The following is a 14,820-nucleotide window of genomic DNA, read 5'->3' as shown; positions in this document are numbered from 1 at the left end:
CCTGACCAGTTATATCACAACTCCGTAGGTCAACTTCCAACCTTTGTACTTCTTTAGTCAACACATTTATTGACTATTAATGTGTCATTTACTGACCATGCATTGCCACTTGTCCCATCTGATTGCCACGTCATCAAACAAAATTTTGGGGATAACAACATGGTGTAACGATTCTGGATTAGTAGGGTGTTACATTACATGTATTCATTATATTAGTGCACCATACTAATAGTATTTAATCTAAATATTTTATATAACTTTGTTTTGCTGTGAACTATTTAAATTTGTTTTACTCAATCTTAATCATCTTGTACCAATACAAGATTGATGTCACATTGATGAATTTAGGAATTTTCCGATAATTAAATAATATTATTCAAACAATAATATAAAACATTCAATATATGCAAAAATTCATTTCATACAAACATTGTTCATTGCAAATGTTTTAAGGACACCATTCCGAACATTTCTAAATCTTCTTTTCTTTCTCATTGATGAAAACTCATGTCAACAATAATATACTCATCTTAAGCCAAAAACTTAGTGTACAAGTGATAAGTTTTGGTGAAGAAAATATGCCAATTAGGGGTATTCGCGATCCAGGTGGTGTGGTTTGAGACTATTTTAATTAAACGCATTGAATATGCATTTTGATTAATTTTTCAAATCACACCCACACTACACCATGCATGTGGGTGCAATTTACAATCAAACATAAAAAGAGTTTAGCAACATTCCACATCCATAACAATTAAACATAAATAGATTAACTCTAAAGTTGAATAATACAACAAAAGTTTAAACAACATGATCAAAATTAAACTTAAAATTAAAATTTTGAAATGATAAAATTGAAATATATATAGGAAAATTCTCTTATAGGGGCTTCACTTAAGCCCTACCGGTGGGGCTCTCAGTGTTCTCGACCCGTGAACAGTTTTCGGCGTGATTTTTTTTAATGATCGTGTTTATTATAGCTATTTAGAGCATCCTGCAAATTTTCAGAAAATTCTTAATAGTTTACAGTACTGAAAACTAAGTTCAAACATGTTGCACTTGTGACTATTTTTTTTATGCGTGGAAAACAACATGTTTGAACATAGTTTTCGGTACTGTAAACTATTCGGAATTTTTTGAAAATTTGCAGGATGATCTAAACAACTATAATGTACACGGTCATAAAAAAATCGTGCTAAATTTTTTTCACGATTCGAGAACACAGAAGAACCCTATCGGTAAAACTTAAAGTGAAGCCCCTATATGAAAATTGTCCAATATATAAATTGTTTTATGTATAAAGATGTGTATTCATTATATTAGTGCACCATACTAATAGTATTTAATCTAAATATTTTATATAACTTTGTTTTGCTGTGAACTATTTAAATTTGTTTTACTCAATCTTAATCATCTTGTACCAATACAAGATTGATGTCACATTGATGAATTTGAGAATTTTCCGATAATTAAATAATATTGTTCAAACAATAATATAAAACATTCAATATATGCAAAAATTTATTTCATACAAACATTGTTCATTACAAATGTTTTAAGGACACCATTCCCAACATTTCTAAATCTTCTTTTCTTTCTCATTGATGAAAACTCATGTCAACAATAATATACTCATCTTAAGCCAAAAACTTAGTGTACAAGTGATAAGTTTTGGTGAAGAAAATATGCCAATTAGGGGTATTCGCGATCCAGGTGGTGTGGTTTGAGACTATTTTAATAAAACGCATTGAATATGCATTTTGATTAATTTTTCAAATCACACCCACACTACACCATGCATGTGGGTGCAATTTACAATCAAACATAAAAAGAGTTTAGCAACATTCCACATCCATAACAATTAAACATAAATAGATTAACTCTAAAGTTGAATAATACAACAAAAGTTTAAACAACATGATCAAAATTAAACTTAAAATTAAAATTTTGAAATGATAAAATTGAAATATATATAGGAAAATTCTCTTATAGGGGCTTCACTTAAGCCCTACCGGTGGGGCTCTCAGTGTTCTCGACCCGTGAACAGTTTTCGGCGTGATTTTTTTTAATGATCGTGTTTATTATAGCTATTTAGAGCATCCTGCAAATTTTCAGAAAATTCTTAATAGTTTACAGTACTGAAAACTAAGTTCAAACATGTTGCACTTGTGACTATTTTTTTTATGCGTAGAAAACAACATGTTTGAACCTAGTTTTCGGTACTGTAAACTATTCGGAATTTTCTAAAAATTTGCAGGATGATCTAAACAACTACAATGTACACGGTCATAAAAAAATCGTGCTAAAATTTTTTCACGGGTCGAGAACACAGAAAAACCCTATCGGTAGAACTTAAAGTGAAGCCCCTATGTAAAAATTGTCCAATATATAAATTGTTTTATGTATAAAGATGTGTACGTTGCAGTTTGAACCACACTTGTAAGATCTCAAATGGCACTGCGCCGTTTGGGACAAATACAACTCATACCGCAACACAAAGAATTTTATAACTTATGGTGCACTGTGAGTGATTTATGTGATTCTCGGTTATATTTTAACACCTTAAAGGCCAACATATATACGTAGACCCATATCAATACTAGAGCTGTAAATGTGGGCCGCCCGGCCCGGCCCATATTCAATTCGTGCCGTGCTCGTGCCGGCCCATTTTTGAAAGAGTAGGCCCAGCACGGCCCATGGGCCCGACCCATGTCGTGCCGGGCCCAAGTCGGGCCGGCCCACTTTTTTTTGCCAAAAAATGTGAGGATGGAGAATTGAACCCTCCACCTCCTCTTTAACCATCAATGGACTTACCACCAAACCAAATACATTTCTTTGTTTAAATTATAATTTTAGATATTTTTATATACTTTTTAACAATATTTTACACAAAATTATATCAAAGATAATTATTAGAATTTTAATACCTACTAATAAATGCTAAAAATTTAACTAACAAATCTTAAAATAAATTAATATAATTATAAAAATATAAACATTGAAAAAAATCAGACATATATTATCATTTTAATTTATTAATTATTGACAAATAAAAATTTATTATGATTATTAATGTCAAAATATCGGGTTTTTTATCGTGTCGTGCTTTCGGGCTAGTTTGTTCGTGCTTTCGTGTCGTGCCTTCGGGCTTGTCGTGCCGTGCCGTGCTAAGCCCGTGTCGTGCCGTGCCTGGCCCGAGCCCATATTTTTTCGTGCCGTGCCTGGCCCAAGCCCATATTTTTTCGTGCCGTGTCGTGCTCGTGCCTCCCGGGCTCGTGCCGGTTTCGTGCCGTGCTCAAAAGCCCGGCCCGTATTTACAGCTCTAATCAATACTACTACTCATGCCACTGCTACTACTAATTTGGCCCTGAAATAATGCCTCAGCCTAGCTAAATTATATTTGTATCAACAAAAGTCATATTCAATTTGCACTCATGATCCCTAGGCCCAAACATCAATCTGCTACTATATTTGAGTCCTAATGCCTTGGAATCTATTCCCAATGGAAGGCTCAAACATATGCATCATCTTCAACAACTTTAGCGTGCCTATGATGTGAATTTACAGCAAAATAATCATCATACTAATAACCAATGCCCAAATCAGTGAGCCGCTTAAATTGGTGGGGTTAGAAAAATATTTTCTCAATAGTAATCTTTCTACGAGAGACCTGATGAGCAACTATAAAATGAAAAATTGAAAGTTGGTCAATAAGAACTTTCATCTTCAATGGTTTCCCGGTCATTTGATATAATATTTAATTTTAGTTGATTCACAATCAATGATAGCAACTTCTGGAAACAGAGGGCCATAGGCACCGACACCGTAATTTCACAGCGGTGCACCATCTCCCGCATTGGTCTCTTATATGGCACAGTAGTCCCATTGGTCTCTTCTCCATCATCATGATCGTCGACACACCTACCTTAATGTACCACACGTGCCCACGCCATTGATTCTGGTTTCCATGGTTGAGATAACTCAGAGCTCCTTTCTCTGCAGTCCTCTTCTTCTTCTCTTTGTCTAGAGCCTTTGTAATGGATGGTGAAGGATGAGAATATATATATTTCATTCTTCATCTTCTTGGTGCATCACGTCATCTTCGAAGGTCGCCATAGGTAGGGAAATCCAAAAGGAACGACGAAAGAGAATCGAAGGAGAGTGTACATTTTTCTTGGGTTGAATATGGAATATGGAATATGGAATATGGGATTTTAGATTTTTAGGTTTATATATGGGTTCAAAATTCCTACATTTTAATTGGAAAAGTATCCACTTTACATATTTTAATAGAAAATTTAATTTTCCCATATATATAAATAAAAATAAGGTAAAAAAATCCCATAAATATGCAACAATTAATATCTGCCAATCGAATTCTATAATATGTGGGATACAAAAAAAAAAAAAAAATAGAGCTTCAAAAAAATAATGAGATTAAAGAAAACAAAACCTCAACAGATGTTCATTATTCTAATCAAACAAATTTTTATTTTTCTGGACAAATAAATTCAAATTTGAAAAAACTACTATTGCTACGATTCAAAGATTTTTTGGACTTTTTTTTTTGTTTCCTTTTGTACTATTTTGATAATTTTTTATTACAAATTAAAACGTGCCTTATAATTTTTGTTATTTTTTTACGTTTCTAATTTATTCCTTTGGTTCCTTTTATTTTTTTATTACATTATACTAATTTATTGTTTTGACTATTTTAGTTTTTATAATATGTCTTATTATTTTATTTATTTTTGATAACTTTTAAAAATAAAACATATGACATTTAAAGTTTTATTCACACATCTAATTATTAATAAATACATTCATTATTTACATATTTTATACATTATTTTAACAATGTTGACAAAAACAAAATTTACAAAAAATCTAATAGGTCATAATGCTTAAAAAAAATTATTTAGTCTTATTATTATATTAATGATATTTCATAAGAATATTTGCGACTAAAATACTCAAACTTACAAATTACTAATACTTAAATACTCAAATTGATTTTTCAGTGGAAAAAACACACAAACGTTAAATTTACTTGCAATTTGAGATATATAATAATAAATATTAAAGTTTATCGGTCAAAAGACACGTGATACCACTTATTGGTCCAGATTATTAGTTTTTAAATATATATATTCAATTTATTTTAAAAATAATCATTTTTTTCCAATTTAACAAAAAATAAAATTTACATTTTTTTAAAAGAAAAAATCAAACTTTTTTTTTCAATTTAAGATTTAGTATCAAAAATACATTTAATTTTTTTTTCATTCTTAATATTCTCAAAATTTATTATTATTTATTATTATTATTATTATTATTATTATTATTATTATTATTATTATTAAAATCCTCCTATTTATCATTTTTTCAATTAAAGAATAAGTAATTTTGCTTAAAATCTAAACAATAATTTAAGATTAAACATTTTTTTACTTAATCTAAAATTTATTAAAAACAACAAATTAAATTTTTTTTTAAATGAAATTTTTTTTTGTTACTTAATTTTAAATTGATAAACAATAAATTTGATTTTTTTAAATGAATTTTAAAAAATAAAAAAATAAATAATGTGGACTAATCATGTGGTGTCATGTGTCCTTTGACTGGTCAACTTTAACATTTAACATTGTGTATCTCTAATTGCAAGTAAAGTTAAAGTTTGTGTACTTTTGTCACTAAAAAATCAATTTGTGTATTTAAGTGTTGATAATTTGTAAATTTGGAAATTTTAATCACAAATATCCCTATTTTATAACATTTGAATTTATATTAATATAATTATTATTATTAAACGAATTTATATTAATATAATTTTTAAATATCTAATTTTGCATTAAATTTTATTATAATAATAATACTTTATAATATTTGAATTTATATTAATATAATTACTAAATATTTATTCTATTGTTTTTTAATTGATTTTAAAAATATATTCAGTTAAATATTTGTAATATTTTGTTGTTAACAAAAAAATCCGTTAAAACCAAGAAAAACTGCAAATACACATTTTTTTTATCGAAAGATAGATATTTATATAATATAGAAAAAAATATATATATATATTATTTTCAACTTTTATGAAAGATTAAATGAGTGCTTTTATAAGTTTTTAACATTTCCCACAAATACATAATCATTGAGTTTTTTTATTAGATTTGTAAAATTATTTACAAATCTAATTAAGTTCTAGATTATTTCATATAGAATGTATTATGATGGAGATAACAAAAAAATTAAAAAATTATTGCTAATGTGTCTGGAATTCAAATTAAATGATAAAATTGTAAACTATTTTACTCTTTTTTAAAAAATAAAATAAAAAAAGATTAAAAAAAACTGAAATCATTGATAAAATTTTTCAAATTGGCATTATAACATATTGAAAAAAAAAAAAAAAAGTTATGTCGACCTGGTGATCACTGATATATTTCTTGAAACTTCAATATAGAACAGAGCAATTGAAAATTTTCTAACATGAAAGAAGATCAACCGGTCAACAAAGTCAACAACTAGTCCACATGTATGGATGATTTGATTCCAATAAAATTTTAAATAATCTTTTTTATTTATGAAACATATCTTTCAGGTAGCTTGTCTACTTGTAATTTGGTCATTGATAGTGATATTAGTCACCAGATCTTCAAGGCCACAATAGTGATCACCAGAAAGGGACTTTACCCAACAACAATAACAACAAAAACACTCACAAATTCATTAACATTTTCAAACCCTAACTCTATAATAATTAAACCCTATTCAAATATTAGTATAGTCTTTTAAGTACAATCTTTCATCTTTAAATTTTGAGAGACAAACATTTAAATTAAACATGAAATATTTTTTTTCTATCCATTATGCTTACTCGTACTCATAGAAGTGGGGAAAACCATCAATTAGGTTTCGTAATAATAATCATTATTGACACAAATAGAATAGAAAGAAGATATAGTGCTATGTGCTTTAATTCAGCTATTGAAGTCCCACTTGCCATTCTTTTAGCAATAAATATTCATATATTGAGAATAAAATAAACCCATAGGCCACTTTTTTAAATAAAAAATAAATATAGTAATAATAAATGGCCCTAAGTCCTAATCTAGTAAAGTGTTTGTAACATAAAATGAATCTCCGGCATAGTTCCAGAAAATAAGGGTTTTGTAGTGAGAAAAGATATATATAGGTGATGGGATTGTTCACAATTAATATAACTTTGTACACATTATTTATGGTGTGGGGAATTTTTATTTTATATATGTGGTCCGGGGAAGAAGAAGAAAAAAGTGATATGAATTGTGAAGACTAAAAAGGGTTTTGTTTTACTTAATCTAATAACATGAATTAAATATGGAAATTGGTAAGTTAAGTAAGAAATAAGCTAGAAAATGGGAGACATATTGTGTTTAGACCCCCAAAAGATAACAATATTAGGGTTAGGGTTAGCGTTAGGGTTAGGGTCAACTTTGTTTGTTTTGTTGTGTAGTACTTTAATGGTAGGAATAGGATCAAGCCCATTTTGGGGCTTGGTCACCATACCATACCATGACATTGCCATTTCACCTCACGGTCGGCTACTTTGCTTTGATTCTTTATGTTTTAATATAATATAATTTTTTTTTATTTCATATACAATCCCAACATGAATTTTAACTTATATAACTCAAACACTATAGAGTTAGCTATGCATATATATAATGTGAAGTTTTAGTCTGATTTTTTGTTTTTATGGTTTAATTAAACAATTCTTCTTCTAAAATCTCTCAGATTTAGATGTATTACAAGGTAGATAAAATAGAGAATTTTTAACTTTATTACCTAATTCGTTATTTCTTAAAAAAGAAATTCTACTAAACAATGATTAAGCACAAATCCACTTATCCATTTTGCTTACATTTTGGACAAGAATTGAATTGAAATGCAAAATTGTATGCCTTTATTCCAAATGCTTCTAACTTTCCGTCGTTTTATCAAAAAGAGAAATGTTTCATAGGTCACTCCTCTATTCTTTCTTCCAAATGATTTATACCTTATCAACTTTTTAAGCCACCTACTAATCCATTCAATCTCATGTTTTTTTAACCAAAAAAAGAAATAGTTCTAATTCTATTAGTGAAAGCAAAAGTGTTTTGTTTTACTGAATCAGTAGTAGTAATCAAATGTACAAAATGAAGCCTACTATTATGTATGTATAGGCTGAGATGAAGTACTATGGGTTAGTTAAGCTTAACTCATTCTTTTACACAATAAGAACATAATTAGTTAGAATAGGTTTGACTAAACTTAAACTAACTCTAATAGACCCCCTCAAGATGGAGTGTAGAGATTAATTACACCCATCTTGGAGACAAGGTCGTTGAATTGTGTGGGAAATAAAGCCTTAGTGAGTGCATTGGCTATATTATTTTTGGAGCCAACATAGATGAGCTTGAGAGACCTGTTTCTGACTTTGTCATGAACTAAATGACAATCTATTTCAAAATGTTTGGTGTGCTCATGGAAGACTGGATTTTCAGAGATGTGAATGGCAACATTGTTATCACAATATAGATAAGCTGGCGAGCTCTGGGAAACTCCAAAATCCTTGAGAAGATTCTATAACAAAGTGATTTCACACGCTCCATATGTCATAGCTCGATATTTAGCTTCGGCGGAAGATTTTAAAACAATAGGTTGTTTCTTGGACTTCCAAGAGATGAGGCTATCTCCAAGAAAAACACAATAACCAGATATGGAGTATTTTGTGTCAACACAACTGGCCCAATCAACATCAACAAATATCTTGAGTTGAACATCCATGTTGGAGAGACTAGTTTCTGCATATGCTTGAATATGTGTTGCAGATTTTGAAGGAAAGAAAAGTCCTTGTCCGGAGTTCATTTAAGGAATTGGAGGATGTGTTGTGCAACTTGTAAGTATGGTTGTCGTGGGGTAGTAATAAACTGACTAAGTCTATTGACGGCATAGCATATGTCGGGGCGAGTGATGGTGAGGTAGATGAGCTTCCCAATCATGCTTCGATAGACAGTAGGATCTGGAAGAAGCTCTCCTTCATCAATGTTGAGTTTGATGTTTGGTTCCATTAGAGAGGAAGTAGCCTTTGCACCAAGGTACCCGTATCAGACAAAATTTGTAAGGTAAAGGGTCTATGAAAAACAGAATTACCTTTTGGGGACCTAGCTATTTCTAATCCTAATAAAAATCTCAATTGTCCTAGATCTTTAAGTTTAAAATGACTATCTAAATTTCTTTTAATGTTATAAAAAACACTTTCATCATTGCTAGTTATGACTATATCATCAACATAGACAAGTATGGCTAAAAAAATGCCTAAGTTGTTTTTGATAAACAATGAGTATTCGGAAGGAGACTGAGCAAAATCATCATGAAGAAGAGTGGAACTTAATTTGTGGAACCATTGTTGTGAAGCTTGTTTGAGGCCATAAAGACTCTCTTGGAGCTTGCAAACTGCATTGGGTGGGAGGAACCCTGAGGTGTATACCCTTGAGGCAATTTCATGTAGACATCTTCATGGAGATCACCATGAAGAAAGGCCTTGTTAATGTCCATTTGATGGAGGGTTCAGTTGTTTATGGAAGCAAGGGTAAGTAAGAGCTGAAGTGTGGTAAATTTGGCCACCGGTGCAAATGTTTCAGAATAGTCCACTCCTTATTTTTGGGTGTACCCTTTAGCCACAAGACGTGCTTTGTAGCATTCTTTTTCACCATTTGATTTGTATTTGATATTGTAAATCCATTTTCTACCAATGGAATGACAGCCATGAGGTAAGGATGTGATTTTCCAAGTTTCATTGGCCTCAAGTGCTTCAATTTCAGACTTCATAGATTGCTGCTTGATAGCAAAAATATACTATGCAAGTATACACAATCGATTCAAGTAATATAAATATTAAATGAGAATCGTTCCCACAGAGACTATCAATCAAGTACCAATAACCAATTCTAGCTTTCTATTTGGCTGTCGATAATAGAGTGATTTTTAAACTAAAACTTAAAATTGAAATAAATTGTGCAATTATAAAAATTGATTCAATAATTAAAAACCTAGAGTATTAACTTCATCAACTTTTCAACATGTTGATTTTACTGATCAACGCATATAATTCTTCAATTTCTATCATAATTGCGGGTTAACTAAAACAATCATAATTCTTTTTCAAGATAAAAAGATCTCACCCTATATGCAAACTTTCTACATATTTGTGATAAGTTTTGACATATAGCAGGCATGAAGTATACCTAAACGCTAAATGCTAGACAAACCATACAAGTACTCTCGTCCTATATGCAATTTATGTCTATATGATTATAGAATATTCAACTCTCCTCTCTCGGATCTCAAATCAAAATCATAAATAATGTAAATAGTGATCAATTATCCACACACATTAAGCACAAATCATATAGAGAGAGAATAGAAGAAGAAGAAATTATATGAACTTCATAGAAAATTAACAAATATCCAAGTGACTACATTAAACCCTAGAAAAGATGTTTAGTTCATAACAGGCATGACTAAAACAATAAAATAGATGTTCAGAAACATAGAATTAAACTACTAAAAACTTAGATAAAACTGAAGAAAAATATAACATTAGAGTTAAACTGTAACGCCCTGGTTACCCCAGAACAGTTACGGTGATCGGTGAACCAGAAATTTGACCCGCTACCCGAGTCATTTGGTTAAAAACATGTTCTAAGTGTTATTAACAGGTTAAGGTGAAAAACAATAAAGAGGAAAGTATATATTTTATTAAGTATGTAAATTGCTCATGAGCTATTCAAAACATTTACAAGTTGTTCACAACTCAAAATGGCCACTACTGTTTCAAATTTACAACCCCGCTGACCTAAGCGGCAAAAATAGGGTAAACCCCCTAGCTCCTCTGAGAACTCCTTGGCCGTGGTGGTCAAGCGGCCGCATATGTACACATCACCACCTAAGCTCTCCACTCAGGGCTGGGTGAGCTTTTCTTTCCCTTTACCTGCACCACATAGCAACCATGAGCCAAGGCCCAGCAGGAAAATACAATAAAGCATGATATAATATCAACAATGATCATAATAATCATTCAGGGCTATCAGTCCAAAGCAGACAGGTGACAGTCGCTAAATAGGGAATAGCTCCCTTCAGCCTTGTGACGATAGGGTCACCAGGGCTTAACAGGTAAGTGAACCTTTCATTAACTTAACCAGGATGGGTGCATGGTGACTGGTCACCAACATAACCTTCCTCATGACCATAGAGTCATAACCCTGGAACATTGTTCCCTAGCCACGTGACAAGCAGTCACCTAGGCCTTATACCCTGGCTCTCAGTAACTAGTCTTAGACTAGCCAAGCGCTTATGAATTCATCGACCTTAGGGTCGGTCTAGTGTTAATGCCTTAGAGCCATTCAACACTGATATCGATTAGATCTAATCTTCATTCGGCCCTGCGTTCAGGACACTTATGTCGTTTCTGACACTTAGGTCAGTGTCCCTGACTAGTCAGTGCCATATACAAGTAATCAACATTCACTAGCATTTAATATGCAATCCATGTCCACATTCATCAACCAAAATGTCTCAATAACAAATACGCATATCACATAAACACAGGGTGCAGTTTTCTTACCTCAAGTTCGAGCGAGAAATATTATAAAGACGACCCCTGAGAACGATCGATCTTTTAGTCCCTTAGCGGTTACCTAATCACAACCAATTATAACCTCCATTAATGAGAATCAACATGGATAAGGTCTTAACCTAAGCACCACTCTCGAGACCCCAAAACATGCCCACACGGTGAGTAGATTCGATCTCGGGCCTTAAGGATTGAAACCCCAAGTCAAAAACCCTTAAAAACACTCAAAACGGGACTTTGAAGGAACAGGGTAGCGCTACAGCGCTGACCCTAGCGCCCCAGCGCTATTCTAAGAACCTCCAACATGCCCAAAAGCCTCTTGAGTAGCGCTGTAGCGCCCTAGGGTGGGCTATAGCGCTACCTCCAGACCAGGAATCCCCTGAAACGACCTTCTTCATCTCCTTCGATTCTAACCTGATTCTAAAGCTTCCAAATCCTATTTTTTATGCCAAATGAATCCAAAAACCATCTCAGCATACCCCAAACATCCCAACCATAGGAACCCTAGCCAAAACTCCCAACAAAACCAAGACCTCACCCTAAAAATCTCAACTGCAAAACAGAACCAAAACAGGGCAAACCAGAGAATTCTATGGTTAGAAACCTACCCAAAGCTCAGCATATGATGCTCTTCAAGGATGGATCACTCTCCCAAACTCCCAAGGCTTGCTTCCCAAGCTTGAATCCTCAAGAATGATTAAAAAATCTCAAAGAAAGATGAAGAAAAGAAGGTACGGGAGAAGCTTAGAAACTTGCTCTGTTTTCTACCTCTTTCTCAGCCAACAATGGTTATATCTATCCTAGGGGTGAAATGACCATAATACCCCTAGGTCAATTTAAGGTTTCTAAAGGCTCCCAAGGGCAAAATTGGCATTTTCCTCCTATCTCGTTAATCATAATTAACGCTCTCCAATTCCTGCTATTCTCAATAATCTCAAACACCAATAATTTTTATCCCATTACCCTTTAATTCCCGGTAACGCTCTAATCATTAAAATCATCCCGAGACTCAACCCGAGCCCCGAACTTAAGGCTATTGTGACTAGACTACTAATCAATATTCCAAGATTGTCTCATGCCGAATAGCTCGAACAAACCCACATTATAATGTGGTCTCAACATATCACCGACATGCATACAATTATACAGTTATACCCTCAACGGGCCAAATTACCATCACACCCCTGTAATTCAAAACGTGGACTCACATGCATGCATTTAACATCATATTATAATATAATTCACATATACATGCATAATAGCAATTAATGGCGTAATTAAGCAAGTATGGCCCTCCCGGCCTACTAATCCCGCCATTAAACCACATCGGAGAATTCAGAGCATTACATAAACAGCTGCTAATCCATAATGAAAAAAACCTCCCCACAAATGACCTAAAATTCGCACTTAAACAAAACACGTTTTCTCTTTTGGTGAGGCGGGTCACGACTTGTTCATTCCTAAGTTGTGACCCGTGTCTTTTTATGCACTTCACTCTGTCTCTGGAAGTTTAGGCCCCGCGACTTGATAGACCAAGTCGCAACCCATGTCTTTTTGGTCCCCTTTGCTGATTCGTCTCTGCCTCCATGTGCGCCGCGACTTGCTAGACCAAGTTGCGACTTCTGGGATCCTTTGTCCTTTCACAGCCTTTTCAGCCTTCGTTTAGCACCAGATTCATCCTGAATGTTCCCGACTCTCCCAAACTCACACAAAATAGCCAAAATCTCCTCAAAATACCTAATTTCATCACTAAATCCGCTCTGTTCCTCTCCATTCACAAATTCATAGCAAAAACCTAAAAACAAAACAAATACAAGCATAATACCATACAAAACCCAAAATTTGACTGGAAACTAAGACTAAAACACACTCTAAAACTACCCTAAACTAGACTTATCAAATTCCCCCAAACTCAATCTTTGCTCGCCCTCGAGCAAAAAACACAATAATAAACAGACAAAACTCATAACCTAAACAACCAACACAACTTAATCAAACCGACGACAATAATTCAAGCCTCAAGATATGATGACTAACACACTTATATAATCTTCAGAAAAATCAACTTATAATTTAGAATTTTAGTCAAAACATTCTTCCAATTCACTTAAGTCCAAAACCCACAATTTGACTCAAAACTAAGACTAAAACATACTCTAAAACTACCATAAATTAGACTTATCAAATTCTTGCAAACTCAATCTTTGCTCGCCCTCGAGCAAAAAACACAATAATAAATAGACAAAACTCATAACATAAACAACCAACACAACTGAATCAAGCCGACAACAATAATTCAAGCCTCAAGATATGATGACTAACACACTTATATAATCTTCAAGAAAATCAACTTATAATCTAGAATTTTAATCAAAACATTCTTCCAATTCACGTAAGTCCAAAACCCACAATTTGACTCGAAACTAAGACTACAACACACTCTAAAACTACCCTAAAGTATACTTATCAAATTCTCCCAAACTCAATCTTTGCTAGCCCTCGAGCAAAAAATACAATAATAAATAGACAAAACTCAGAACCTAAACAACCAACACAACTGAATCAAGCCGACAACAATAATTCAAGCCTCAAGATATGATGACTAACACACTTATATAATCTTCAGGAAAATCAACTTATGATCTAGAATTTCAATCAAAACATTCTTCCAATTTACTTAAGTCCAAACAAAAATAAAAGCTCTCAAAATCATGATTAATAAATAAAATGCATTCGAATCAATTCATGCTCACCAAATTGTTTCATTACAATCAATGAACATCATTATCCCATAAACTTGCTATACTTACTAATCTCAACTAATGTAGACAACACATGCTCATAAATCAATAGGACTTTCACAGCTTATAATTGAAGGGCTTAGATAAAGGTAAATGAAAAAGTTATTTAGGCTCAAAATGTACCATAAGCATTCAACTAAATAGTTCAACCTTTATCCACTCACAAATCCAAAAACCAATCCCAAATTTCCCAATATTTCTTATTTTGAGAGAGAATTCATAAACTAAATTTTTTTCTTTTTTCTTTTTTTTTTTTACTTGTTTTCTTCTAATGATACTACACTCCCCAAACTTATTTCTTTGTATTTTTAATTGGAGTGTAGTTCATTTTCAATATATTTTTTTTTTCTCTCAATT

The sequence above is a fragment of the Humulus lupulus genome, chromosome 4 (genome assembly GCF_963169125.1).
Source record: "Humulus lupulus chromosome 4, drHumLupu1.1, whole genome shotgun sequence".
NCBI classification, from domain to species: Eukaryota; Viridiplantae; Streptophyta; class Magnoliopsida; order Rosales; family Cannabaceae; genus Humulus; species Humulus lupulus.
This window is presented reverse-complemented; position numbering follows the sequence as displayed.